This window comes from Acomys minous (assembly GCF_964271855.1).
Source record: "Acomys minous genome assembly, chromosome: 4".
NCBI lineage: Eukaryota > Metazoa > Chordata > Mammalia > Rodentia > Muridae > Acomys > Acomys minous.
Window position 1 is genome coordinate 112,578,068 of NC_140486.1, and position 27,997 is coordinate 112,606,064.

Here is a 27,997-nt window from a genome sequence, read left to right on the forward strand (position 1 = left end):
CCTTAAGGATAAAACCGAGCCTGGCCTGGTCTCTGCTAGGTGCTCTGCTGGGTACTTCCGCATAGGAATGACTCAGCATGGTCCATCCTGGTGCGAGCCGGAAGTTGAGACTGCTTTGATGAGATTCCCGACTCAGTGTGTGTTTTCCCTCCTCTGGCATTTTTTCTCTGTAAGAGACCGACAAGACAGTGCCTTTCTAAGCCACCTGTGACTACCACAGTGCGACCCTGAGCCCCAAACTTTCATCCTGTTTGTCCATGAAATGACCCTATAGTCCCGGTGAGTATTTCTGCCCATGGCAGCAGCTAAGAGCAGCATCTGTGTGGTCTGTGGGTAAGGCCTGGAGATTGGGTGGTAAGAGATGGAGAGACAGAGAGAAGCAGTAAGGAAAATAAAAAATCAAAGAGTGATACGGTAAGGCCTTGCCTGAGATGTTTCCCATTTATTTACCAGGGATTGAGGGGATCGAAGAAAGCAAGTGCTTGTAGCCTGGGCTTGGTTCATCTATAGGAAAACATCTTATCCTGTCCCAGGGCATCGACTGGGAGACCCTGAGGTAACTATGACTGCTATCTAAGAGCTGTGTTGTAGTTTGGGTATGAAATGTCCCCTCAGGTTCATGAGTTTGAATATTTGGTCCTCAGTGGTGGCACAGTGGGCGTGGGTGGGTGGAGGGGATGGAGGCTTGCTGGAGGAAGCAGGTCACTGGAAGCACATGTGTGTGCATCTATGTGGAGAGCAGACGCCCAGCTTGGATGTTGTTTCTCTGGTGCTACCCAACTTGCTTTTTACTCTAATTTTTTCAATTGAAAAAAATTGTATTATATGGGTTAATGCATGTGTGAGTGTATGCGTGTGTGTAGAGTCCAGAGGGCATCTTGTGGGAGACTGTTCTCTCCTTTCTGCTATGTGGGTCCTGGAGATTGAACACAGGCTGTTAAGACTTGGACATGGTGACTTTACCCACTGAGCCATCTTGCTTGTCTCTCACCTTGTTTTTAGAGACAGAGTCTTTAATTGGAACCTAGGGTTCACAGATCCAGCTGGACTGACTAGACAGTGAAGCCTGGGAATCTTTCTCTAGTCTCCCCAGTGTTGGGGTTACAGGTGCCCCACCATGTCCAACTTTTGTTTTTGTTTTTTTGTTTTGTTTTGTTTTTTGTTTTTTGTTTTCCGAGATAGGGTTTCTCTGTGTAGCCTTGGCTGTCCTGGACTCACATTATAGATAAGCCTGGCCTCAAGCTCACAAAGATCTGCCTGCCTCTGCCTCCCTGAGTGCTGGGATTAAAAGCCTGCACCACCATTTCCAGCTTTCATGTCCAACTCTATAAAATGGGTGCTGGGGATCAAACTCAGGTCCTTATGCTTGCACAGTAAGCAAAATCTTGGCTGAGCCATGTTCCCAGGCCCATGTATTGCGTAGGCATGGATTCTGCATTGTTTCTTTCCTACTTAATACTTCCTTGTTAAAGTGCTATTCTCTTGGGAAAAGTACAGCAAGGGGCTTGGTGGTCCATACCCCAATAATGTGGCTGGAAGTTTTCTTCAGGGCTGTGGGGCCCCTGGTGACATAGCTCTGGTGGGAGGTCTTTGCTTGGTTTCTGTTCCAGGATGCCCTCCTCCACAGTTAGTAGCGGGCAGCAGCTACAGGGGGTGGCCTTTCTTCAAGCACTCCTTGTCCTCTTATAGGCAACGTTCTCCACACACGCTTGTCCATGTGGACTGACTCAATGTCTGGCCACCAGATAGGGTCAGGAGGTCAGCTTGCCATTCTGCGTATTCATTTCTAAATAGAAACCTGAAGAGACAGCATGTGGGAATAAGTCTAACCCCACAGTGAAGACAGAATGACAGGAGGGAAGGTTAACACACTACACACACACACACACACACACACACACACACACACACACACACACACACCGTTATGTAAACAACAAACAAACAGACAGGAAGTGGATGAAGCAGATGAAAAAGCTCCAGGCAGAATATTACTATCAATCTCATAACTTTACAATCCAACCTGTTACTAAGAATTAAAAGGAATCTTCTTGAAGGAACGGAGGGATTTATAAAAAAAAAAAAAAAAATTAAGTTATTTATAAAAGCAGAACTGGCAGATAAGTGCCCGGGGATGACAAGGGAAGATAAAAGAATGAGACAAAGTATGAGGCGGGAGACATTCTTGAAAGGCACAGATGAGAAACAAGCCATTACAGAAGATAAAGCTGGAAGCAGCACAGAGGGACAGACCCGCCGTGAAAGATCACCAATACTGCACGCAGCAGGACTGAGAACAACGGGCGAGATAAAGTGAGCAGAGAAAGAAACGGAGAGAAACAGAGAAACAAAAGGCAGACAGCAGAGATCAGACACACAGAATGGTTTCACTGAAGAAGCCAAAGAGTAGAAGAAACCGTCATTGATAGCAAAGATGATGGGGAGGTGGGGGGGGGGGGGGGCAGGCAGGATGTGGGCAAAGAGTGTAACATTTCAGTAGGATGAGTAAACCCAAGAGATCTTGCATAACATGGGAGCGATGGCTAATAACTGCTAGCCGTACATTTTTGTTCTTGAGAAGTGCTGTGACTCTATGTAAAAGGCTTCTTACCAAAAATGTGCTAACTCTGTGATGCAGTGCATGCTAAGTACAGTCATCCTGTGATACATATTTAAAATGGCATCTTGTAAGTAGGAAATGTATGCAATATTATCAGTTTTTAAAATCCAATGTTTCGGGCTAAGGAGCCCGCTCAGTTGGTAAAGTGCTTGCCCCACAAACAGGAAGACTGGAGTTCAGTGCCCAGAACCCACTTAAAAGGCAAGGGTACAGCAGCAGCCCTTGTTCGCAGCCCCAACGTTGGAAAGGCAGAGGCACAGTGAATACCTGGGTCTCACTGGCAGGCTTCACCTACAGCTACACCTACATGGCGAGATTCAGGCTAATGAGAGATCCTGCCTCAGTAAGGAAGGTAGATGGGTCCTGAGGATTGACACCTGCGGGTGACCTCTGAAGGCCGTGCCCACATGTGCTTAATTATCTCTGTGTTTCTCTCTGCCCCCTCTCTTTCTCTCTCACACACACATTCTCTCACTCTCTCAAGCACACACACTCTCTCACTCACACACTCCGTCTCTCTCACACCCACCCACATACACGCATACACGCCCGCTCACACACTCTTAGATGCACTCCCTCATAACACTGACAGCGCATACCCTTTCTCACATACGCTCACATGTTCTTGCATGTACTCTCTCTTTTACACACGCCTTGACACACACTCTTTCTGTTAAACATACTCTCTCTCACAGACACTTTCATACACACAGAGAGAGAGAGAGAGAGAGAGAGAGAGAGAGAGAGAGACAGAGAGAGACAGAGAGAGACAGAGAGACAGAGAGGGGGGATTCTACAAAAGTATAAATAGAATGTAAAGCTGATTCAATTCTGTACCCCAGAAGGAAGTGCCGTGGGTGTGCTCTCCCTGTCGCTTTTGGGAATACTGTCTTGCTCAGGTGTCCTGAGCCCAGGTTCACTCCGTTGGGAATGGAGCACATCTACTGCTTGCGAGAACTATGTGGGAGACGCATATGATCAAAACACATTAAAATGATTTGAAAAAAAAAAAAAAGTACCAGTTGGGAACCTCCCAGTGCCCTGCTGTGGGGCCACTTGAGTGCCAGGGAAATCAGAGCCTGCTTGCAAGGAGCTGAGGCGTCAGCCTGGCACCACAGTCCTTCAGGTGACTCCCCGGGGCAGTGGAGCGCAAGACCCCCGTCGTAGCCCTGCTTGCTCTGGACAGGCCTACCACAGGGGAGTACGTCACAGAGTGGGTTCCACAGAGCATGAGCCCCGTACAAATGTTCAGCTTCAACAGTGCTTGCTGTTGTATTGTTTGGAGACAGGTCTCGTGTTGCCTACACTGGCTTCTAACCCAAGTAGCCTTTAAACTCCTTATCCTCTGGCCCCTGCCCCTGGAGTCCTGAGACTACATTGAGTATGACCAATGCCTAGCCATGGTCAAGGGACTTTAGTAGATCTTCCGTAGGTTAAAAAAAATCCCATAGTTAATTATCTTTGGGAAACACTATTTTCTTTTTATTTTAAAGTCTGATTTTCCCTCTTCTCATAGCCATTGAGCGCACCTGTTACTCTTCTACGGATAGGCCTTGTGGCATTTACCCTGTCTACACCAGCATGTCACCTTGTGGCATTTACCCTGTCTACACCAGCATGTCACCTGGTATTGCTGTTAAGGAGGACTCTTTCAGGGAACCATATTGTTGACAGCTCATGGGCACATTTTTTTCTGGCGTCCCTAGTGGACACTATCTGGCATCAGGCATCTGGTCCTCTGGCTCTTAAAATCCTGCCGTACCCTCTTTGCAATTCCATGCACACACTAAATGGAGTCAGTAGGCTGTATACATATATGCATAAGCATACATGTGTAGCTGTAACAATTAAAGAAGAGGTCATGTATGTGGGGAGGAGGGGGAGGAGTGGAAGGATGCAGACGCAGTGCTCATGTATGACATTTTTCAAAAAGAATAAATAAGTCTTGCATTGCCTCTACTGTAGAGTTTCTAGGAGAATTAAATTAATATGAACTGAAAAGTGCTAAACAGACCTTTGTCGTCAGGAGCCTGCTTTCCAGTGAACAGCTTGTGACTCTTATATTTTGCATTGTCTCCTATATTAACTTGATCAGAGACTCGTCAGACCTCTTTTATGGCAAGTGTTCTGGGGGTGCCATGGGAAATGCTTACCTACAGTGAGACGTTAGAGAATAAAATGTAGGGCCACTCCAGGTGCCCAATCTGACTTCTGGATTCAGGTAAGATGTATTATTCTTGGCATCGCACCTTAAAATTCAGAACTCATGCGCAGAACAAGGCAGGCAGCTGAGCTAGGAGTGTGATCATTAGAGCCACTATTTGCATTTGTGTGCGTTAACCAAGATATTGTGGGCTAGTCTGGAAACCAAACTACAGGAAATAAAGTTGCCACTTTTAACGGCACCCTGCTCTCCTGCAGAACTCAGTCTGGCCTTAGCCTTAGCCAGAGCTGATTTGGCTAAATTCTTGCAGCAAAGACCTCCTTCGCCCGGTTTGGAAGATGTGCCTGCTTTTTGGATGAGTAAAGCTATCGTGAATGGTTTTTACCTGTTGCCAACTTACACGCCTCGAGACTCTGAGATCGCTTCTTTCCTGTTGAACTTTTCTTTAGGATTAAAAAAGAAAAAAAGCCTCAAATGAATGTCTCACGATTATAATCGGCATCAATTATGCATTGCCATGGAGACCTGCTTGGTTACAAATTCCTCACGTGTTGCTTCTAATCCTGCTCAGATTTCAGCCACTCCAGGGCTGTTCTGGCTCTAATGAGAGATAATACATCAATTTTTAAATAGTTTTAGTCTTTCCGCCAGCAATAGTGATTCAAGGAGTGCCAGGAAAATACAACAAAACAGGAGAGAGTGATAATTCACAAGCATGCCAGCACAAGTCTTAAAAAGGAAAGAGTTGCATGTTTTTAATTTCTACGATGGAAGTTTTGTTGTAACAGCTTGAGGCAAGAAATCCACCCACCCCTCTCGCTCTCTCTCAAAAGATCCCTCTAAAAGCTCAAGCTGTTCACTGGGAACCAGGCTCCTCATGACAAATTTTATGTTCCGTGTTTTTTGTTGTTGTTGGTTTGCTTTTCTTTTTTGTTTTTTCCTGAAGGGGAAAGCAAAGAGAGTTTAGTGTTTGTCAAAATGCCTCTCCTGGTCTCAGCCTACATTTGAGGGAGAAAAATCAGAAGCCAATGCCAGGTCAGGTCAGATAAATTGAACAAAATATTTCAAAAAGGGAAACATGGTATGAATTGAGGGTGACTTGAGGCGTGATAGCGTGAGCCTCTGCTCCTAAAGCTTACATCCACACCCATGTGAAGACTACACCCCTTTTTCCCTGAGCTTCTCAATGGATGGATGGCGCTGTCCTTCAGAAGCGACCTGTGGCATTGTCTGAGGTCACTTTGTGGTGATTTTGTTTTACTTTGTGTTTATCATCTTGACACATGCTAGAGGAACCTCAGCTGAGAAAATGAGAAAATGCCCTCACAGATTGGACTGTAGGGAAGTCTGTTTTGCATTTTCAGGATTGGTGGTTGGCGGGGAAGAGCCCAGCTCACTGTGGGGTGGTGACACCTCTAGGTTGGTGGCCCTTGGTTATAAGAAAACAGGCTGAGCAAGCCAGTAGGCAGTACTCCTCATGGCCTCTGCCTCAGCTCTGGGTTCCTGCCTTGAGTTCCTGCCCTCACTTCCCTTCATGACAAACTCTAAGATGAAATAAGCCCTTTTCTCCCCAAGTGCTTCTGGTCATGGTGTTTCTTACAACGATAGAAAGTAAATGAAGGAAGGGGCTTTTAAAGGCCAAGTGGTGGCAAATCTGTATTTTTGAGATTTTCTTTACTAGTATATATTAATAGCTATATGGTAATGGTATTGGGATTCATAAAGAAAATGTTTTTCGTATGTATCATATATTTCAGACATATTCACCTATTCTATCCCCTGCCTCCCCTTTCTCTCTCCAACTGGTCTCCTTTCTCCTACTTGCCTTCTTCCACACATGCAAATGCCTTTATGCATTTATGAAAATAATCTAGGCTCTACACATTAAGCAAAGTATGTTGTCTTTCCGAGTTTGGCTTGTTTCACTTCATATGATGATCTCCAGTTCTGTCCATTTTCCAACAGATGACATAATTCTGTTCTTTTACAGTGACAGAATAGAATTCCATGGTGTGTGTCTACCACGTTGTCTTTATCCATTTTTCCATTGAGGAACAGTTAAAGTGGATCCTGCAACTTGGCTATTGTAAATGGCGCCGTGTCTATGGAACAATGACTTTGTTAATATTTATTTTATTATTCTCTTAGTTCTTTCTGTTTGATCATCTTCACATAAATAATAGATCTTAGTATTGAGTAAGGTTCTATATTCTTTGTCCAAACATCTGAAAGCCATGTTTCAACAAATTCATTTTTGAAATAAAGTTAGGCAATATATTCACTCAATGCCTATTTAAATATGTCATCCATGTGCTCACAATTAGATGTAAGCATGCAGACTGTATCTTCTTTTTTGAAGATGTGTGTGTGTGTGTGTGTGTGTGTGTGTGTGTGTGTGTGTCTGTCTGTCTGTCTGTCTGTCTGTCTGTCTGTCTGTAGAGGACAGAAGAATGAATCAGATCTCCCTGGAGATAGAGTTAGAGGCAATTGTGAGCTTCCTGACATGGTGTTTGGAACTGAATGTGAATCTTCTGTAAGATCAGTACACATTGTAACCATGGAGCCATCTTTGCAGCCCTTGCGTCCTCTTCCTCCTCTTCCACTTGTGTAGGTGTTTGCCTGTATGTATGTCTATGAACCATATGTGTGCAGTGCTCAAAGAGGCCAGAAGAAGGCAAAAAATCCCCTAGAACTGGAATTGCAAAAAGTATTTAGCTGTCATATGGGGGATGGAAATAAGCCTTGGTCCTCTGGAGGACTAGCCAGTGTTCTTAAGCACTGAGCCATCTCTCCTGCTCAAGCCTTCTTTTAGTCAACATTTAGTGTGTGCATAGGTGCGTGTGTGCATGCATGTGTACGTGTGTGTATTAGTCCCCCTTCTGGGATTCTTCACATGTAGGTTAGATGATTTGGTGGTTCCCTATATCACTAGCACCCTGGCAACAGACACACACACACACACACACACACACACACACACACACACACACACCTACCTTTATTTAATTTTGAATAGTTTGCCTTACTTGTGTTTGTATCTACTGGTTTCTTCTCCGTGTCTAAGGTGCTGTCAGTCTCATCCAGTGTTTTACCTCTCCTGTGTTTTATCTTCATCTCTGGATGTCCTGCCCGGGCTGTTGCACCTGCTACACTTCCCACTTCATCGTGATCATGTTCCCTACACCTACCTGAATGTATGGGGACAGTTCACGATAACTATTGTCATCCTTTCCTGCTAGTTCAGTCCTCTCTATCGTGTGAGCAATGATGCCTCCTCTTTGGCTGGTGAGTCTTACTGGACATGGGATACTGTGGCCCTAATTCTCAAGAATGCTATACTTTTTTTTTTTTTGGATTTTTTGAATTTGTTTTATCACTTACTGAAGTTATGTGGAATCTAATCAATATTTTTGAGGCCCGTGTTTAATATTTTTCTAAGGATGGCCAAGTATAGCTGGCCTAGTATTCTTTTGAGTCTAGGAAAATACCAAGACAACTACTCCCCTGCCTCCATCAAACCAATTCTTTTCTGAGGGTGTTACCCACTGTTTTGTTATCAAAAGATCTTTCTGCTCTGGAAGGCGGAAAGAGCCCCATGTGAGTTCAGAGAATTGTTCTAGATTCCACGGTCTGGAGAGTCTTTTCTGAATGCAGTCACCTCTCACAACACAAAACATTTGGAGGCTTCTCTCTGCTTCTGTCGGTCCGTCTCTCTCTCTCTCTCTCTCTCTCTCTCCCTCTCCCTCTCCCTCTCCCCCTCCCCCTGCCCCTCCCCCTCTCCCTGTCTTTCTGTCTCTTCCCCTGGGGTGCCCCTCACTCCCACACTTCCTTCTTTCCTATGCGTCTACAATAAACCTCTCCATATTTGCATCTGTCGTGTGCCATCTCATGTTTTACCCTAACACCATCCCTCTCTTTAGGCCTTCCCTTTCCATATTTCGCCCTGGATTCTTGCCACATTAGCCTTTCTAAACTTTGGTCTCTTTGTTCTTAGGGGCTGGGACTCTATTGGCCCTCTTTTCTGTGGTGCAGCATGCCATCTGCTTCCAGACTTTAAACCAGGGTGATGCTGGGCATCTGTCTCTAAGTGACTCTCTGCTTCAGGCTGCCCACTTTCCAGGAAACACTATTCCATATTCTCAGCATCTTTTGCTTATTGAAAGCATGTAGGGTGCTGAGACTCCACAGTGGCCGGTCTCAGAAATGCATGGTTTCTTGATTTGGAAAGAATAGAAACTTGTCACAGAATTGTCATTTAATATTGAGAATTTAATGGCACAGGAAGAAGAGATGCAGCTGAAATGGAAACAACCTTAGAGCTATACCTTCCTTCCTATTCTAGCTTTAACACACGGCAGTGGAGGTGTAAAGTTCTCCTGGGGTAATTACGTCAACAAACCATTAGTCCTTCACAGTTTTGGCGGCCACATCTTATGCACAGCAGTGAGTTGTCAGGCCCTGTGAACTTAGTTACAATTTCTGCTTCATAGGAATCAGTGTCAGGCTGCCTTGCCCAGGTCCTTTTTCTTCCTAGGCGGTGTAAGAATATTTTTAGGTAAATTGGAATAGAAAATAAGCCCCCTAGTGAGTGAGTAGCCAGGTCAGCCAACAATCTAAGAGTTACTGGCCACCCAATAACTTTCCTTTGAAGACTGTATAATGAGCAGTCAAAATTACTCAGTTACATGGTGACAGAAAAGTAATTGCATGCTTGAAGTACATTGAATACCTGGAATTGAATTTTCCAATAAATCTTTAAAATTGTCACTCATATTTGATTTCTTTATATGGTGTATAATGGCTTCTCCACTGAAATACGGGCGCTTTTGACTTTCATTTTTCTGTAATAGCTCCTTTAAAAATTAAAATCTTGTTTTGTGGCACCTACAGGTTGGCACCGTGTACTGATTTTATACGCAGCTGCATCCCGGCTTGGGGTGGCTCTCCATGCTGCCAGCCACTTACTTTTGTCCTTGCTTCCCACCACCACCTCGTGGTGAGCCTGGCCAGCTCTTCTGGTGACGTTTCTGACCTATCTCACCCTTTTGTTTCGGTTGTAGAACATATGAAGGCATTGGGCACAGCACATTCATTTCTTTACACTTAAAATAAATGTTGGGGTACACTCAACTACTTTAGGACAGATTTAATGCAAAATTGGGAGTCATGGCATTATCTTTTAGGTTTTTGTAGCGGGTATGTGTAGCATGTGTGTATGTGTGTGTGTGGTGTTTATGTTGCTGTATGCATACATAGTGTGTGCATGTAAATATTAATATCAGATGTCTTCCTCAATTGCTTCTCCATCACATTTTTTGCGACAGGGCCTCACACTAAACCTGGAGCTCATGGATTTGGTGAGGCTGATGAGCTTGTTACTGTCCCTGCCCCTGCAGAGCTAGGGTTGTAGGCACATGCTGTTGCATCAACCTTTATTTATTTATTTTAAATGTTTTACTGATTCTTTGTGAATTTCACATCATAAACCCCAGCCCCACTCATCCCCAGCCCCACTCATCTCTTCGTCCCTTTTGTATTTACCCTCTGCCCTTGCAGCCTCCCATTGCCAAGAAAATGAAAAATAAAAACGGAAAGAAAGAAAGAGTCTCATTGTAGAAGATGCAATGTGTCATAGTGTGTCACGTGCTATACCCTTTTGTCCAAAGATCTTTATTTGCCAATGTCCATTTCAATGAGTCATTGGTCTGGTTCCAGGCCTCTGGCTTCTGCTACACCATCAATATTGGAGCCTCACTGGATACCCTGTTGTTGCCCTGAGCCGTGGAGAGCCGCAGCTTTGGATCTGCAGAACTGGCCTCCTCACGTGCTCCAGGAGTTGATAGATGGGGTGGCTACTGTTGTGGACCAACTCAAAGCCTTGCATCTGGGCCTGGGTGGCAGCTGAGTGGGTCAGCCAGCCAGCTCTCCCATACCCTCAGCACCAGGGCGAGCTCTCCAGCACTGCCCCAGCTAACTCACCCAAGAAGCACAGCCAGAGCTGCAGCCAGCTCTCCTACTCTCGTGCCCTCAGGGCTAGCTCTACTGTGCTGCCCCCCAGGGAAGATGCAAGGCCAGCTCTCCCTAGTGCCACAGCCAGTGAGGGGCGGGACCAGCTCTGCACAGCCCTTGGACATCAACATGGTCCCCAGGTGGCAGCCTAGACCAGGAACATCCAGATGGCCTTTGGTGGTAACATGGGCCACGGACATCACAACAGACTCTCGCTTCTGCATGGCCACAGACTCAGACATGGCGTTCAGTGGCAGCATGGGCTCAGACTTCACCATAGCCCCAGGTGGCAGCAAAGGCCACTCACACCCTTGAGGCTCCAGTTCCGCCGCTCTCCACAGCACTCACACTGTTCCACTTGTCTTTATCTCCCGTCTCTCCACCACACACTTGCACATCATAGTGGCTCCTGAGATGAGTGGGCCACTGAGTGTCATCTGGGTGTCCTCTACCCACCCATGCCACATGGCAGTGGGCAGGCCTCCCATCAAGCTTTTTAATATGGGTCCTGGGGTGGGGGGTGGCGTGTCTGAGCTCAGGCTACCATGCCTATGCAGTGGACACTGACAGACTGATCCCTCTGCCCAGCGTTTGGCACAGCACACTCTAATGCAGTTGAGATAGAAACTAGACAAATGCCTACCCAGATAACGACATGGGTTGTGGGGGTGGGGAGGGTGCAGATGCACCTTGTGTCAAACAACTTGATTGGCTTCATAGTCAAGATGACGTTCTCTTTGTAGTACTCTGATTTCCCATTGGGCCTGTTCTGTGTGGTGACCCTGCCCTAGGCTCTTGGGTGGTGAGTCAGAGGGAAGCAGGCTGTGAGCCGAGGTGGTAATGCTAAGAGTAATACGGGGCCTATTGACTGGGTTGCTCAGTAGTGGATGGGCACATTTGCAGGGCCAGGGTCAAGGGTGGGTGAAAGTGCTCAGTGCAGGGTACTAGGGACTCCTGGGACCTCAAGACTAGTAGTCTAGGGACCACTAGACCCTTCAGGAGAGATCTGCTGAGAGAGCAGCAAAAGAGAAATTTGCAAATCAACAAGGTAGGCAGAACAGCCTTGATGGTTGGGGAAGCTGCGGGATTTATGCTAATGAGGGCATAAGGAGTGCCAAGGAAAAGTCTTTGTCTTCATCAAACAAAGTCACCGCCCAGTGGACTGCTGGATATGGTGTGTGGCACAAACAAACAAACAAACAAACAAATGGGCCGAAATGAGATGCTGGAAGACTAGGTAGGAAATAATCCACAAACATTTTTTTTCTGCTGCTCAGAATGTAAAAGGCATTTCTGGGAGAGGTGCTGGGCGTCTCCCTCACATTTCTAATTACTAATGTTAATTATTCACCTCACTTGCATTCCATCTCTAGACGGGGGCTAGTGAGGGCCCAGGCTGTGGGGTGTCTGCCCTTGTATGGTTAAATCTGAAGCGACTGCTGCAAAGGTTAAACATTTACAGACACATGGGAGAACATTGGGGTAGAGTGTGCCCTGTTGAGTTCCACTGGGGGCTGGTCGTTTCCAGACCTTTGTTCTAAACAGGCAGTCTGAGTGGCAGGCTGGAAGAGAGATGGATCCACAGGTACATGGTGGGTGGTGAGTATGTAAATAGCAGGTGAAGAATTGATGGATGGTACAGATAGACAGTAGCAAGCCAGGCATACAGGCGTGGTAGACACAGAGCTGGTAGATAGATGATAACAGGTGATGGGTATGTGAGACGTAGATAGATGATGCATACAGAGCTTCATAGTGATATACTTTGGCCAATTTGCAGAGGTTTCTATACAGGTTCTAACAAGCCACACTGCCCACCAGGCCTTGGTCTTAGGCCCTGACTACAGAGTGGGAGACATTCTGGAATACTCCTTCCAAGGATGCACTGAAGACCAGCATTGCTGTGGGCCTGCATGCAGTACTGTATACTCTGCTGTGGGTCTGCCTGCAGTACAGTACACACTGCTGTGGGCCTGCCTGCAGTACAGTACACACTGCTGTGGGCCTGCAGTACAGTACACACTGCTGTGGGTCTGCCTGCAGTACAGTACACACTGCTGTAGGCCTGCATGCAGTACAGTACACACTGCTGTAGGCCTGCATGCAGTATAGTACACACTGCTGTGGGTCTGCCTGCAGTACAGTACACACTGCTGGGGGCCTGCAGTACAGTACACACTGCTGTAGGCCTGCCTGCAGTACAGTATACACTGCTGTGGGTCTGCATGCAGTACAGTACACACTGCTGTGGGTCTGCCTGCAGTACAGTACACACTGCTGTGGGTCTGCATGCAGTACAGTACACACTGCTGTGGGCCTGCCTGCAGTACAGTACACACTGCTGGGGGCCTGCATACAGTACAGTACACACTGCTGGGGGCCTGCAGTACAGTACATACTGCTGTGGGTCTGCCTGCAGTACAGTACACACTGCTGGGGGCCTGCAGTACAGTACACACTGCTGGGGGCCTGCATGCAGTACAGTACACACTGCTGGGGTCCTGTAGTACAGTACACACTGCTGTGGGTCTGCCTGCAGTACAGTACACACTGCTGGGGTCCTGCAGTACAGTACACATTGCTGTGGGTCTGCCTGCAGTACAGTACACACTGCTGGGGTCCTGCAGTACAGTACACACTGCTGTGGGTCTGCCTGCAGTACAGTACACACTGCTGGGGGCCTGCAGTACAGTACACACTGCTGTGGGTCTGCCTGCAGTACAGTACACACTGCTGGGGGCCTGCAGTACAGTACACACTGCTGGGGGCCTGCATGCAGTACAGTACACACTGCTGGGGTCCTGCAGTACAGTACACACTGCTGTGGGTCTCCTGCAGTACAGTACACACTGCTGTAGGCCTGCAGTACAGTACACACTGCTGTAGGCCTGCAGTACAGTACACACTGCTGGGGGCCTGCAGTACACACCAGTGACAGTGAATTCTCGTTACTGTAGGACCAACTTGGCCCCTAGCCCATTCCAGCAGTTGTGTGATTTTTCCCTAACTGAGCTGGTTAGAGGGTCAGGATGAGGACTCTTTGGCTGCTGCTGGGCCTTCCTCTGCAGGCAGGACTGCTAACCCTCTACTCCTGCTCTTGAATGGGGACACCCTAGACAACAGCAGCCTCTGTGCACCCCTTCTCTGCCTACCTGTGACCACAGAGAGCCATGGCATGTGGTTGGGAGCATTCAGGGAGCAGTGAGTGGGAAGACTGGGATAGAAAGGGCTCAGACCTAGTATCTAGCTGCTCCAGGAAAACCACTTGCACAGCAGCGGGGGCACCCGGCCCTTTGTTGCCTTCTTAATTTGTTTTTTTAGAAAGGGGGGAGAGGAGGGGAGAGAGACACACAAAAAGAATAATAATTAAAAAAAAACTAGCAGGAGGGAATTGTAAAGAATCAAAATCATCCTTCCATTTGTTTTTACACCTTTATATATCACAGTGTATTTGCCTCAGACTCCCCTCACACAGTTCAGACCATGCTAGAAAATTTACCTTCAAGCTGCTGGCCCCACACTTCATCTACACACATCTGATTACCTATATAGATTGTGTGTCGGGGTGAGCGCGTGTGCATCACCGGGGATTGAATCTAGGGCCTTGTGCATGGCGGGCCAGCACTCCACCACTAACCTGTATCTTCAGTGTCATTTTAATGGATTTTTAGAGTGCGAAATGAGAGAAGACATTTCAAATGCAGCCAGCCTAGCTTTGTTCTCCTAACAGGGAGCTTGCAGTGTGTTTCCTTTGAATGACAGATAGTTTTCGAGTTTCTGTGCATAGTGATAATGCTCTGACATTTGTCTGGGGAGGCGGTGCTCCTGTCAGGGTTTGCCTATTCTTAAAAATGACACAGAACACAGCCTTATCTCTGTTGTGTACCTGGCCCATCCCAGAGTGACCGTGCCTATCTGCCCCTATGACCTGGGGACAATACTCCTCTGTCTGACCCAACCCAGTGCTAGGAGCAACTGGGGACCACTCTTCCAATGCGCATTGATCAAATTAGCCAGTCATACACTTTCCTGCTGCGCTGCCTTCCTTATCCACACAAGGCCAAGCTGTCCTCTTACCTCTTCCTCCTGTGGTAGCTTTTCCACTGGGGCCTGCGTGGGGATACTTCCTCCTGTCTCTGTAGACACGTGAGCATTGAAACGTTGGTTTTCTTTAAGCCTCCACTGTCATCTCCTTGGCCTCACCTGGCTAACCATCTCATAGGAGGACACAAAACACCAATCTAAAGAGAATGCCGTGGGTCATTTCCTACCACTAAAATACAGGGCCAGAGTAGTTATGCTGTAAATCAGCAGTGCAATCATTCGGGATGCGAAAACGGATGATTTTATTAACAAATGAGAGAACCAAAATGTGATTGCAGCTCATTCAGATCTGAACGCTGGTGTCTACGTCTGCTGCAAATAATGTGTGGGGAGCCTTGTAAAAGAATCCCAGAATGAACTCGGCTGCACTTAATTACATGTTATTCTCGGCAGACTCATTGTGCCACACTAGACAATAGTTTTCTAATTCCTTTTCCTGCAGGTATAATAATAGCCCTTGGATTTCTGGAATATATTTAAGTGTACATAAATGTTCATTAGCCCGCGCTTCACAGATCTAGCCCAGTGTTCAGTGTCACTCTGTGTTAATTTTCCCTTGTGAATAACAAGTGTAATAGGCTTGTTGGATTAAAAGCAGCATAGCCATCGCCTTAGCTTTTGGAGGGATGGACAGTGTTTGCAGGACTATAGGACTCTAACCTAGGGGTTTACTGGGGAAGACTCTGCCTCCAAGCTTTCTCTTCTCCATCCTGGCTTGGTACCTACCTGGTGACAGTAGGGGCAGAGGTTTCTGTTTTACTGATTTCTGCCAGCAGAGGGCGCCACTCCTAGAGCACGCTATAACACCTTTACCACAGTGACACTCCTTCCAGAGGCCTTTTACCCAGGGTAGCTGTTGCTTCAAGGCCCCTCAGGACAATCATTTCTTTTCAGTTCACTATGGTAGTTTCAATAATATGAGCTAATTGAGAAATCCGTTTTCCACATTTGTCACCCGGCCACGTTCTTTTGGTTAGAAGACCATCTCAAGCCTACAGCTATCTCCATGACTTGAACCTACAATTCCTAACACAATCTCTGCTTCCATGAAGCCCTGCCTGAGACACCTGCCTCGTTTCTTTGCATTCTTTTATTAGGCTTAGTGTGTGCGTGCATGCGTGCATGTGTGTATGCATGCGTGCATGTATGTCTGTATACATCATGTGTGCAGTAACCACAGAGGCCAGAAAAGAACATCGGGTCCCCCTGGAACTGGGATTACAGATTGCTGTGAGGTATCATGTGGGTGCCGCAAACCGAACCTGGGTCCTCTGGAAGAGCAGCTAAGCGCTCTTAGCCACCGAGCCATGCTCTATCTCCAACGCGCTTTCTTTCTAATGAGTTGCAGTCACACAGGGGTTACTTGCCCAGGCAAGTCTACATGGTTTCCTGCCTCTGCCACTAACTCCTGGGGTGTGCTTGTTACTTAAGCTCTCTCAAGCCTCAGTTTCCCTGCAGATGAAGCACATACACTAAGGATCGATAGATTAAGAAGAACGAGTATATCTAAAATGTGTATTGGCATACGTGCCTGAGAGAGGGAACTTGGAGTTTTCCAAAGGAAAGGGTAGTGTATAGACACGAGATCCGTGTTGACGAGCTGCTTGGATCCACATGTGAGCCTTCACGTACATCTGAAGTGATTAGCCAAGCTTCCCAGGCAGTGGCTTCAGATCTGCCTTTGGTCCCTGTGGGCTCCAATCAGAGTGATGCCTCTCTGTAGGCAGGGCTCATAAGCCATGATCCTACTGTGACAACACTGTCTGCATTTACTGCCCAGCTAAAGCCAGAGGCCAGGTCCCACTGCATTTTGGGGCAAACTGGGGTCCAAATTCTTCCGCAACTTGTTAAGTCATATACCCACGGATTCTACTTCTAAGGCTCCGTATAGCCCTGAGCAGCCACAATGCTTAGGTCAGGTGACCTCCTTTAGAATTCACACACTCTTGGCTCACAGGGGAGAAGCAGTGTAAATACCCAGCAGCTGCTGTGTCATCCGGGCTCCATTATGAATGACCTAATCCAGGGTGAAGAATTTGCGTGTTACTCCAGGCAGTGAAGATCCATTAAAATATTTTAAGCATGGAAATGACATGATCAGATTTGCATATCAAAACTCCTTGGCTGCGGTGTGGAGGACGGACCATGGGAAGGGGAGGCTGTGGGGAGGCTGTCATTGAGCTGCTGCAGCTATCTGGCAAGAAGATGACAAGACGCTGGTGGCTGTGGGGATGGGGAGAGGGTCTGGCGTTAGTGCTTCTCTCATCGCTGTGACCACATGCATGACAGAAGCAACTTAAGGGAGGACAGCTGTGTTTGGCTCGTGGGCTCTAACTAACTTCAATCCATCACAGAGGGGAAAGTGTGGCAGGATTCGTGGTGGTGGGAACACATTGCATGGTGTAGACCAGGAACCAATGGAAGACTGGGGCCTATGAAAGTGGGCCTCTAGACATTCTAGTGGGACTCTAGATGAGAGAATCATGGGAGAAAGGCAAAGTAGAAGGACCCAGAGGGTCCTAGAAGCCTGCAAGTAGAACATTATGATAGGCAGATTTGGGCACAGGGGTCCTGCTCAAACTAAGGCACCTGCCAAGGACAATACAGGTGGTAAACCTTAAACCCCTACCCAGATCTAGCCAATGGACAGAACACTCTCCACAGTAGAGTGGAGAGTGGGATATTACTTTCTCACATACTCTGGTGCGTCACCTTTGACCATGTCCCCTGGACTGGGAGACCTGGTGGCAATCAGAGGAAGGACAGCAGGTTACCAAGAAGAGACTTGATACCCTATGATCATATAGAGGGGGAAGTAATCCCCCTCAGGAACAGTCATAGGGGAGGGGAGTAAGGGGAAAATGGGAGGGGGGAGGGAGGGAAGAATGGGAGGATACAAGGGATGGGATAACCATTGAGATGTAACAAGAATAAATTAGTAAAGGAGGAAAAAAATGAAAAAAAAAGAAAAAGAAAAAAAAAAAAAAAGAAAGTGGGCCTCTAGTGGTCTATACCTCCCCACTAGCCTCCCCAGCACCAGGGTTCCACAAACTCCTAAAACAGCGCCCCCTGCTGGGGATACCAAGTGTTCGGCTTCATGAATCCTTCCACCTGGGAGAACGGATAGCATTTGGTGGCTGGTTGAGTGCAGATGAAGACTGGCAGCAGGAATGACGTGGAGCTCAGTTTCTGAGACGGGCAGAGGCAGGTTTGAGAGAGGGAACGTAAGTCAGGGCTGGCCGTGTGGAGCTGAGGTGAGCAGGGACAGCCAAGCGGAGATGGTGCCATGAGGAGAGTTCTGGTGTGTGTGTGTGTGTGTGTGTGTGTGTGTGTGTGTGTGTGTGTGTGTGAGAGAGAGGGGGGGGGGGAATATACAGGCCGAACTAGGAGACTTGGGAACAGGGGAACACCACCCTAGGAATACCCAAGGATGGGAAAGGAATGAGTGGAGAAGTATTTTATGGTATGGGTGATTCTTCCCCTGCCCCTCTCTCTCTCTCTCTCTCTCTCTCTCTCTCTCTCTCTCTCTCTCTCTCTCTCTCTCTCTGTGTGTGTGTGTGTGTGTGTGTGTTTGTGTGTATGGGTGTGTGTGTATGTCTCATACACAAACACTTCCATGGATTAAGCCAAGGCTAGACTTTCATCAATGGAGCTGTCACCTGTGGACCCATTCTTGGCGAGTTCCTTCCCTCTGTGTGCTCCACATTCCTCCCCGCCCCTCTTTCAGGTGAAATGTGAGTTCCCTGACTCCATGGCCAGTCGCCACTTACATTGTGTTCTACTTTATTTAAGTTGATTCCTCGAGGTTTAAAATACTTGCCCTTTAAGGTTTATGGTCAATTAACTACTTGGTAAATGTATTCAGTTGTGATCCTATCTTCATAATCCAGGCTTAACCCTTTCATTGCCCACCTAAAATGCAGACAATCTTTCTTCTCCTGACCAAGGCCACTAATGGTCTGCTTTTGTCGCCATAGTCCCGCTATCATAGATATTTCATAGAAATAAAATCATATGTGGGTCTTTTATATCTGGCTACCTTCCTGTAGCATTGCGTTGGTTGTGTTGTCGTTGGCAGTGATGAGGTCCATACTGTTGCATGGATGTCACTCTTCAATAGTGTGTGATTTTCCATGGTCCCCTTGAGTTCTTCTGTTTGTCGCTTAATGGCCTCTGGGTTGGATCCACTTTTTGAGCAGTATTGGTGAGAGACTTGCCTCAAGTGCTTTTGTGGCCATATGTTTTCACTTTTCTTGGGTAAATAGGAACAGAAGTGTTGGGTCATCGGATAATTGTGTGCCTCACTTGTTTCATTTGTTTTTGTTTTTAATTTTATGTATTTCCTTTAAATTTTTTAGAGATTAAGTATTTTTTCATTAATTTTACTGTTGACAGTTTCACCCTGTGTGTGTGTTTGTGTGTGTGTACGTGTGTGTGTGCACGCGTGCGCACATGTACTGTGTCTGTTTATTCTCACCAGCACTCTCTCTTCCCTCCCAAGTCCCTTCCCACATGCCTCTTTGCAGTGTTTTGTGACCCTGTGATTAAACCAGGACCCTGAGTGTTCTAGGTTTGGAGCCACCCACTGGAGCCTGATGGTATCACCATTTTGGTACACATATGACAGCAATGGCTGCCCCTCCTCCAGAATCCATCAGTTACCTATAGTTCATTAGGGAGGGGGAGGGCCCTATGAGCCCTTCACAGTCCTTGATTGGCTGTTGACAGGCCCAGTCTAGTGCTTAACTAACATACATACATACATACATACATACATACATACATACATACATACATACATACGTTATTTATTTAATCACTTTACAGCTAGGTTCCAGCCCCCTCCCTCTCTTCCTCCCAGTCCCACCCTCACACCCCTCCCCCATTTCCCATCTCTTCCTTCTCAGAGAAGAAGAGGCTCCCAAGGGTACCAATCTACCCTTGCACCTAAAGTCACAGCAGGACTAAAGGCATCTTCTCCCACTGAGGCCAGACAAGACAGCCAGTTAGAGGAAAGGGATCTGAAGGCAGGCAACAGAGTCACAGACAGGCCCTACTCCCATTGTTAGGGCACCCACATGATGACCAAGTTGCACATCTGCTACATTTGTGTGGGGAACTAGATCCAGCCCATGCAAGCTTTTTAGTTGGTGGTGCAGTCTCTGTGCGCCCCCCTGGGCCCAGGTTAGTTTCCTTTGTAGGTCTTCTTGTTGTGTCCTTGACCCCTCCAGTTCCCTCAGTTCGTGCTCCCACTCTTCCACAAAACTCCCTGAGCTTGACCTATTGTTTGGCTGTGGGTCTCAGCATCTGTTTCCTTCAGCTGCTGGATGAAGCCTCTCAGAAGGCAGTTATGCTAGGTTCCTGCCTGCAAGTGTAGCAGAGTATTGTGTTTAACTTTATAAGGAACTGCATGTCAACAGACAAGATCTTAATTCCTTTCTAATGCTAAGTGTTCTAATGGGTCTAATTTTGCAGTGTGAGCCACACTCTTTCCCTACCTTTGAATATTGCCTGAAGCCAGTGGGAAAGTAACAGGAACTCACACTGCAGACTGACTAGATTAATGATATTTTCTAAGCTTGTGGTTTGTTTTCCAGGCTTAGCAAGTGTGGTGCTGGAGGAGTTTTGCTCTACAAGAATTCTTATCTGAAGTTATTGATTTGAAAGAATGTTTGAATTGCCGTCCCCTCCCACACACCCCATAGCTCCTTCACTGGACAGCTGGGACAACAGGGAAGCCATCATGGCTGGGAGGCTAACATGGAGCTTATTCATTCCTTTGCTGTGCTGGCGAGGGGCTTGGCAGTGTTTGTGCGGCTGTGTCTGTTGCTACAGTTACTAATAACACCTGCTAAAGCATGGGCAGACTCGACTTAGAGCCACTGCCAGGGGAACAGAGACACACAATAGGATTTAGTAGTGGGAGAGAGATGAGACTAGACCGAAAGGCATTGTGGGTAAGAGAAAGGTGTAGATGAGAAACAGATGGGTGGGGGTGGATGGTTACTTACAGAACACACTAGGGGTTCATGGCCATCCTGGCTGGAGTGGCCTGACAGGATACTGATGAAGATGCAAGTGGCCTGCCATGTTTTGGCGGATGCTAGAGGGTGAGTGACCTGAGCAGACAGAGAATGTGCTCAGCGTTTGCTCACCCAACTTCCCAGTTTCCTGATGCAATGGATTTGACAAGGCAGCTCACAAAGGGACCTTGGAGAAAGTTCTGAGGGCTGAGTTGGGGGGAAGTCTTTATTGTCTCTGCCAGTTTGAATATGGTAAGATCTGAAATCCGAGGGTGCAGCCTGCCTGGTAGGAGGCGTTGTTCACGATGGGCAGGGTCTCTTCTGGATCACCAGAGAAGAAGGGTTGCTAATGTCTAGACAAGATGACCGGGGAAGGCCCTCTGGAGGAGCCTGGTACCTCTCTCTGCAAGCTGCTCATGTTCAAGTGCCCTTCACAGCACATGAGATGGCTAGCCTGTGCCACCTATCAGGGGCTACCTGTGGGTGAACACCTGTGTGGTGGCAGTGAGCCCAACAGTGTCGACACAAATACATTTCTTACCCCACAGGGAATAATAGCCCGTTTGTGCTGTGCCAAATACTAGTGACGACAGCATGGGAACACAGACTCAGGTTGCTTTGAATGACATGTCCCATTGTGGAGGAGGTTCCATGAACTTTTATATTCACAAGAGGAAAAAAAAAAAGGAATGTCATAAATTATTGCATTTGCCAAATACATTGGCAAGGATATCAAGGAGGCGGGTTACAACAGAGCAATCTCTGCCACAGGCTTCAGCCCTTGTGTGATGGTGTTCTAAGCATTGGGTTGGTAGAAGCTAGTGGTCCACAGAGATGAAGAAATCATTTAAAATAAAATTTACCTCCTACAACAATGTTAGGGTATACACAAAGCTCTCTCACTTGCGCTATCTCTCTCTGTCTCTGTCTGTCTCTGTCTCTGTCTTTCTCTCTCTCTCTCTCTGTCTCTGTCTCTGTCTCTGTCTCTGTCTCTCTCTCTGTCTCTCTCTCTCTCTCTCTCTCTCTCTCTCTCTCTCTCACACACACACACACACACACACACACACACACACACCTGGACTACCTAACCAAGCCTACCTCCATTGTAGTTCAGTGATCCGAAATTACTCACAGATAGATCTTTTGTCTATTTTTGTCCAGGGTTATATAACAGAATAATTTACCTTCTTGGGAAAGAAGGTATTAGCATTGCTTTTGCTTATCTGGAAAAAAAAAGTCACAAAATTGATAAATTTTTATCAAAATTTAGCCAGAAATATCAGTGTGCTTGTATTCAGGATTATTTTTTTCAGTGGAGCTTCTTCCCGATGCCCCACCCCCCCCACCCTATGTGCCTAAACCTGTGTAAATTGCACACCTCATACAGAGATGATGTGAAGGGTAATTCTATCTACATGTGGCTATCAGCACTGCCCTCTGGCTTTGTGGAAAGTTGCATCCGCCCTATATGAATAGTAACTAGAGCCTGGGCCTGAGGGAGAAGGAAAGGAAGCTGCTTTCAGAGCAGGCTTGGCAGGCCTGACCAGCAAGCACAGTGGCCAGCTGCCCATCCGATAGTGGTGATGGTGAATTCAGGGAAGAGTGTCCACAGTCCCCAGATACCAGAGATGGATAAGAGCAGGTGAGAGGTCAGAACAGATGCATGCTCCAGGGAGTACAGGACTGAGATGGCCATCTGGGTGGCTGTGAGTACAGGCAGGATGGCTGTGGTTTTATTCTTCTAGAATGGAAGAAGAGAGTGTATCCCTTATTCTTTGCATCATCTAGGAACACCTTTCTCATTATCTAGAGGGGGTGAGGAGGGTACAGTGAACTGGCTGTGTTTGGCAATGGCTGTGCCCAAATGCTCTTAGCTGTAGGCCAGCTCTCTGCCAGCCAGGAGCACCCCACTAGTAGAGATTTAACCAGAAATTACAAATGCAGACCACTGATTGTGCCCCTGGTGGCTCCAGCCAGAAACAGTTATCCACTTAGCTCATTAAGACAAGTAACAAATGGCTAATTGTCTCCACGATTAGCCAAGAGCTGGTTCAGTTGCTTGTGACTATGAACCCGGGACTTTGAAGACAGACTGGCAAGGACAGAAAAGGAATTCAGATGCAGATGCAGAGAGATGGGCTGTCTTTTCATCTGGGGTTCTCCTTCTTTGTGAAGGGAACAGGGGGTGAAGGGGGGGTGTATAAATAGAGGGCTGCCCAAGTGAGCCAGCACTAAGCCACAGTGACCATTGAATATTCCCCCTTTCAAGTCCTGCAGTCCATGGTGAGAGAAAGTGCACTGAGTCACCAGGATGTGTTTGTGATTGGCTTAGACAAAGGAAGTTCCTGACCCTTCTGGAAATTTCCTGAGGCCTGCTGGGAGGGTAAATGAGACTCAGGAGAGGGCTTACTCATAGTCAAGTAAGCTGAACAACCATGGGGAAACAGGACACCATAAGGCAGCTAGCAGTTGTGCGACATGAAGCTATGTTATGCAGGACCACCCCAAACTAACTGGAACCAACACGGATGACCCCTGACCCCTGACCCCTGACCCTGCGTTGCTTCATTACAGTGGGACCTCCACATTATTAGCCTTGTACAATTGGCCTCTCCCATACTGCACCTATCTGTCTGACACCATGACGCAGCCCAAAAGCCTCATATAAGAACCGAAAATGGGGAGTGACCTGATTCTAGAAAAATCACAACCCATTCCTGGAATTCTCTACTCCAACCCCCACCCCAATTCAGGAGTAATCTCCTTTAAACTCTGCTCTTTAAACCAGCTACGTCAAATCTAGTAGCTGGGATTCTCCTTCCGGAATGCTTGGCGTATGTGTAGCCATCCTCTTACCTACCTCCCTCACCCTCAACCACAGCACTTAACCCTGTATTAGCATCAATTACTAAACTGCGTGCTGAGGCACACCTGTAATCCCAGCACTGTCAGGGTAGACACAGGAAGGCCAGGAGTTTGAGGTCATCCTTGACTACATATCAAGTTTGAGGCTAGCCTGAGCTACTTGAGGTCTTGTCTCAAAATGAAAATAAAACAACCACGGCTACAGAAGTATCTATTCACTACTAACTCCAAATGTGCTACATAAGAACTTGTCCTAGAATTATCTTTTGTGGAAAAAAAAATATCTTCTGTGATAGAAAATGAAGACCATGGCTTCACCTGAGTAGAACTTTCCGGAAAGAACTCAGGTTGTACCAACCTTTGTCTCTTGTTTCTGGTGACAATACAGGGGATTCGGTTTCATCAGGGATTCCAGAAACATGCAACCATGGCCTCTTCCTCTGGCTCTTAATGTGAAAGCCTGGGTGTTGGTCCAGACACCTCCCTTTGTTTCCTGTGATGGTGTTGAGCTTCGTTTTACCCGTGGTTTCCCTGGTTTCCTGAGGTTGTTTCTGTATCAGTCAATTTCCGGTGGTGACACCCAAGAGCCTATGCAGCTTTTGTGCAGACAGGGTGTGCCCACTGTCCAGGGTTAACAGGTAGAGGCCAGGCCCTTTGGTTCAAGAGATGTATTTCATCTCTTCATCTTCCCGTGCAGGCATGAGAAATGAAAGGAGTGGCAATAAAAGCAAATGTGAGGGGAGAAATAATAAAAACACATTCAAATGGAGACTCATGCAGAGAGAGAGAGAGAGAGAGAGAGAGAGAGAGAGAGAGAGAGAGAGGGAGAGAGAGAGAGAGAGCGAGAGCGAGTGCAGAGAGAGTGAGCGCGGGAGAGCGTGAGCACGTGTGCACGTTGGGATAGCCCTCTTTCTCCTGCTGACTCCTCAGGGAACAATTCCTCAAATCTTTCTTTTATTAAATATTTTTTATTTTTATATATATGTTTATATTAGTATACATATATACAATAAACTACCATAAAACAGTCAGGAGTTGTATAAATGTTACATTCCTAGTGTTTTAGCTATATGTATTTGGCAGCATCGAATCTTAACCTAACACACAAACACCAATGACGGTTGAAACATTCACTGACCATGCCCCAAGTGTTTACATTATAGGAATAAGGGCTTGAGTGCCCTGGTTACCCATGCTTCAGAGGCTCACACAGTCATTTAGACAACCCAGTCCTCTCAAGTGTCTACTTCAGATCTTATAATGTAAGCTGGTCTCCTTGGAGGCCAGATGAGGGCACTGCCCCATTGGATCTCCTGGAGCTGGAGTGACATGCAGTTTGAGATGCACAGCATGGATGCTGGGAATCGAACTTGGGTCCTCAAGTCTAGAAAACCAGGAAGCACTCTGAGCTGGTGAGCCATCTCTCCAGTTCCCATGCTATCTTTTTTTTTTTTTTAAAGATTTATTTATTTATTACATATACAGTGTTTTTGCCTGCATGCCAGAAGACGGCACCAGATCTCATTATAGATGGTTGTGAGCCACCATGTGGTTGCTGGGAATTAAACTCAGGACCTTTGGAAAAGCAGACAGTGCTCTTATCCTCTGAGCCATCTCTTTAGCCCCCCATGCTGTCTTTATAGCCAGAAAATGCTGACCAAAACACACCGTAAAGAATGGTTTAATATGCTGGGTGTGTTAGCACACACCGGTACTCACAGCATTCTGGGAGGCAGAAGTAGGCAGAGCTCTATGAGTTCGAAGCCACCCTCGTCTACAAAGTGAGTCCAGGACACCCAAGGCTACAGAGAGAAACCCTGTCTCAAACAAACAAACACCAGAAACAAAAACAAACAAAAAGAATGGGTTTAATATTTATGTGTCTACAAGGAACTTTTCTTGAGGCAGTTACATAGATGTTCCATTTGTAGCTGAGCACTCTCCTGACACTACACCCTGTACTTTAGTTGTGAGTTTCTGTGTCAGCCACAGTCCATTGCACAAAGCCATTTCTCTGATGTGGTCTGAGAGTAAAGGGATAAGAACTGTACAAGCAAAGTCATAGAGTGTTCACCCTGGGGCCACAGGAGTTTAGCATCAAATTTGTATATTAGCGCATTTACTCTGGAATATCTGTAGAATTCAGGAAACTAGAAAGGGGTCACAGGTGGGGAGAATGATTTTAAGGAATAAAGAAATACTAGAACACATCTCAGGATCTTGAAAAAGCCATATGGAAACCTACTATTTTATAAGCATCACGTGCGTGTCTCTGTGTCTATGTGTATGTGTATGTGTGTGTGTGCAAAGCGCCTGCCCACAACAAACACTGTGTGCCAGATAGGGATGTGTTCTCTTCACATAGGCACAGTGGCAGGTGAGTAAAGAAAACAAACAAACAAACAACCATAAAAACAAACCCGAAAGCTCCAGACAGATGCAGAGATGTGGAGCAGTAGATGTGGTTAAAGACAGATCTGAGAATCAGGCAAAAGGCAAATGAATGGAGATCACACAGTTCATTTTCCATTTTCCCCCCAGGCCCCTCCAGGGTCACTCACTCTCTTGTTCTCTGCACAGCAGAGTGGTCAGCACCTTGGACTTTGCAGCTGCCTCCTCTTCCTCGTCCTCTTCCTCCTCCCCTTCCCCTCCTCCTCCTCCTCCTCCCCTTCCCCTCCTCCTCCTCTTCCTCCTCCTCTTCATCCCCCTCCTCCTCTTCCTCCTCTTCCTCAATTGCTCAGATTCATCCCTGATTCTGCCAGCTGGGAGGCAGTGACCCTGGACGGATTGCTCAGTGTGGCTATTCCCATGTTTCTATATTTGTAAAATAAAATACATACCTTTTAGCTCATTTTGCTAGGTCCAGATTTAACAACTGCAAAAGAATAAAAATACTGACACCCGCAAAGCATCTGCATCACCACCTGGACCCAGAGAGCATCCTAAGAATCAGTAACCAGCTGGGCAGTGTTGCGCACCTGTAATCCCAGCACTCGGGAGGCAGAGGCAGGCGGACCTCTGAGTTTGAGGTTAGCCTGGTCTACAGAGTGAGTTCCAGGACAACCAGGGTTGCACAGAGAAACCCTGTCTCAAAACAAGCAAACAAAACAAGAGTTAATAAGTATCTTCTGTAATTTATTTTACATAGTCTTATGAAGCCCATTTTGGTCTCAGATTCACTTATGTAGCAAAAAAAGATAATAAATCCTTGCTGGGGGCTGGAGAGATAGTTCAGCAGTTAAGAGCTCTGCCTACTCTTCCAGAGGTCCTGAGTTCAATTCCTAGCAACCATATGGTGGCTCATAACCATCTATAGTGAGATCCGGTACCCTCTTCTGGTATGCAGGCACACATGCAGGATACTGTATACATAAAAAAACAAATCTTAAAAAAAAACACCTGCTATTCTTCCTGCCTCCACCTCCCCAGTGTTGAGGTTATAAGCGTACATCACGTACACAGCCTGTTGTGGTTTTCCCTGAGGAGAGAAATGAAGAAGCATAGATGTTATATTGTAGGTGCCGCCCTCTTTCCTTCTAGAACATTGTAGGCCTAAGGCTTTCAGGGTCAGGCTGAGCTACTTTGTATTTCACTTGTCCCTGCATGTTTTCAAAGATGTCAGTCTCTTTATGAATTTATCCTAATAATTGCAGCTGTCCTGTGTGACTGACAGCTGGGTACAGCACACTGTTAGCAGGAGGAACTGTGTGGGCTCTTCCTGTCTTCCTGTATTGTCTCTGACTTCCCTATGTTCCACATTAAAATAAGTGTACTGTTTGAAAATATGTATATCAACATGACACCAGCAGCCAAGACTCAGAGGACCCTTCAACCTGCTGTCTTGGCCTTCCAGGAGTTTGGAGGTCAGAGAAATTTACCAGTTATGAGCCTTTCCTTCCTCCCTCCCTCCCTCCCTCCCTCCCTCCCTCCTTCCCTCCCTTAATGCAAGGATGATCTTGAACTTCTGATCCTTCTGCCTCCACTTTTCAAGTGCTGGGATTATAGGCCAGTGCAACCATGCCTGGTCGATGTGGTGTGGGGATCAAACCCAGGGATTTGTTGGTGCTGGGCAAGCACGTTGCCAACTAAGCCACATTGCCAGTCCACTTCTTTTTTTACAATAAAAAACTTAAAGGGAGCTGAAGAGATGACGTAGAGATTAAGGGCTTTCACTGTTGTTGCAGAGGACGGGAGTTCAGTCCCTACAACCAC

General features: G+C 46.8%; 1 long non-coding RNA gene across 1 annotated transcript; it reads left to right on the forward strand.

The window, feature by feature from the left end:
• The first annotated feature begins 117 nt into the window (after nt 1-117).
• LOC311596363 lies at nt 118-27,989 on the forward strand. The gene is made up of 3 exons (XR_014778806.1): nt 118-279; nt 454-556; nt 27,970-27,989. It is a non-coding gene; the product is annotated as an uncharacterized lncRNA (long non-coding RNA).
• Nucleotides 27,990-27,997: the final 8 nt, after the last annotated feature.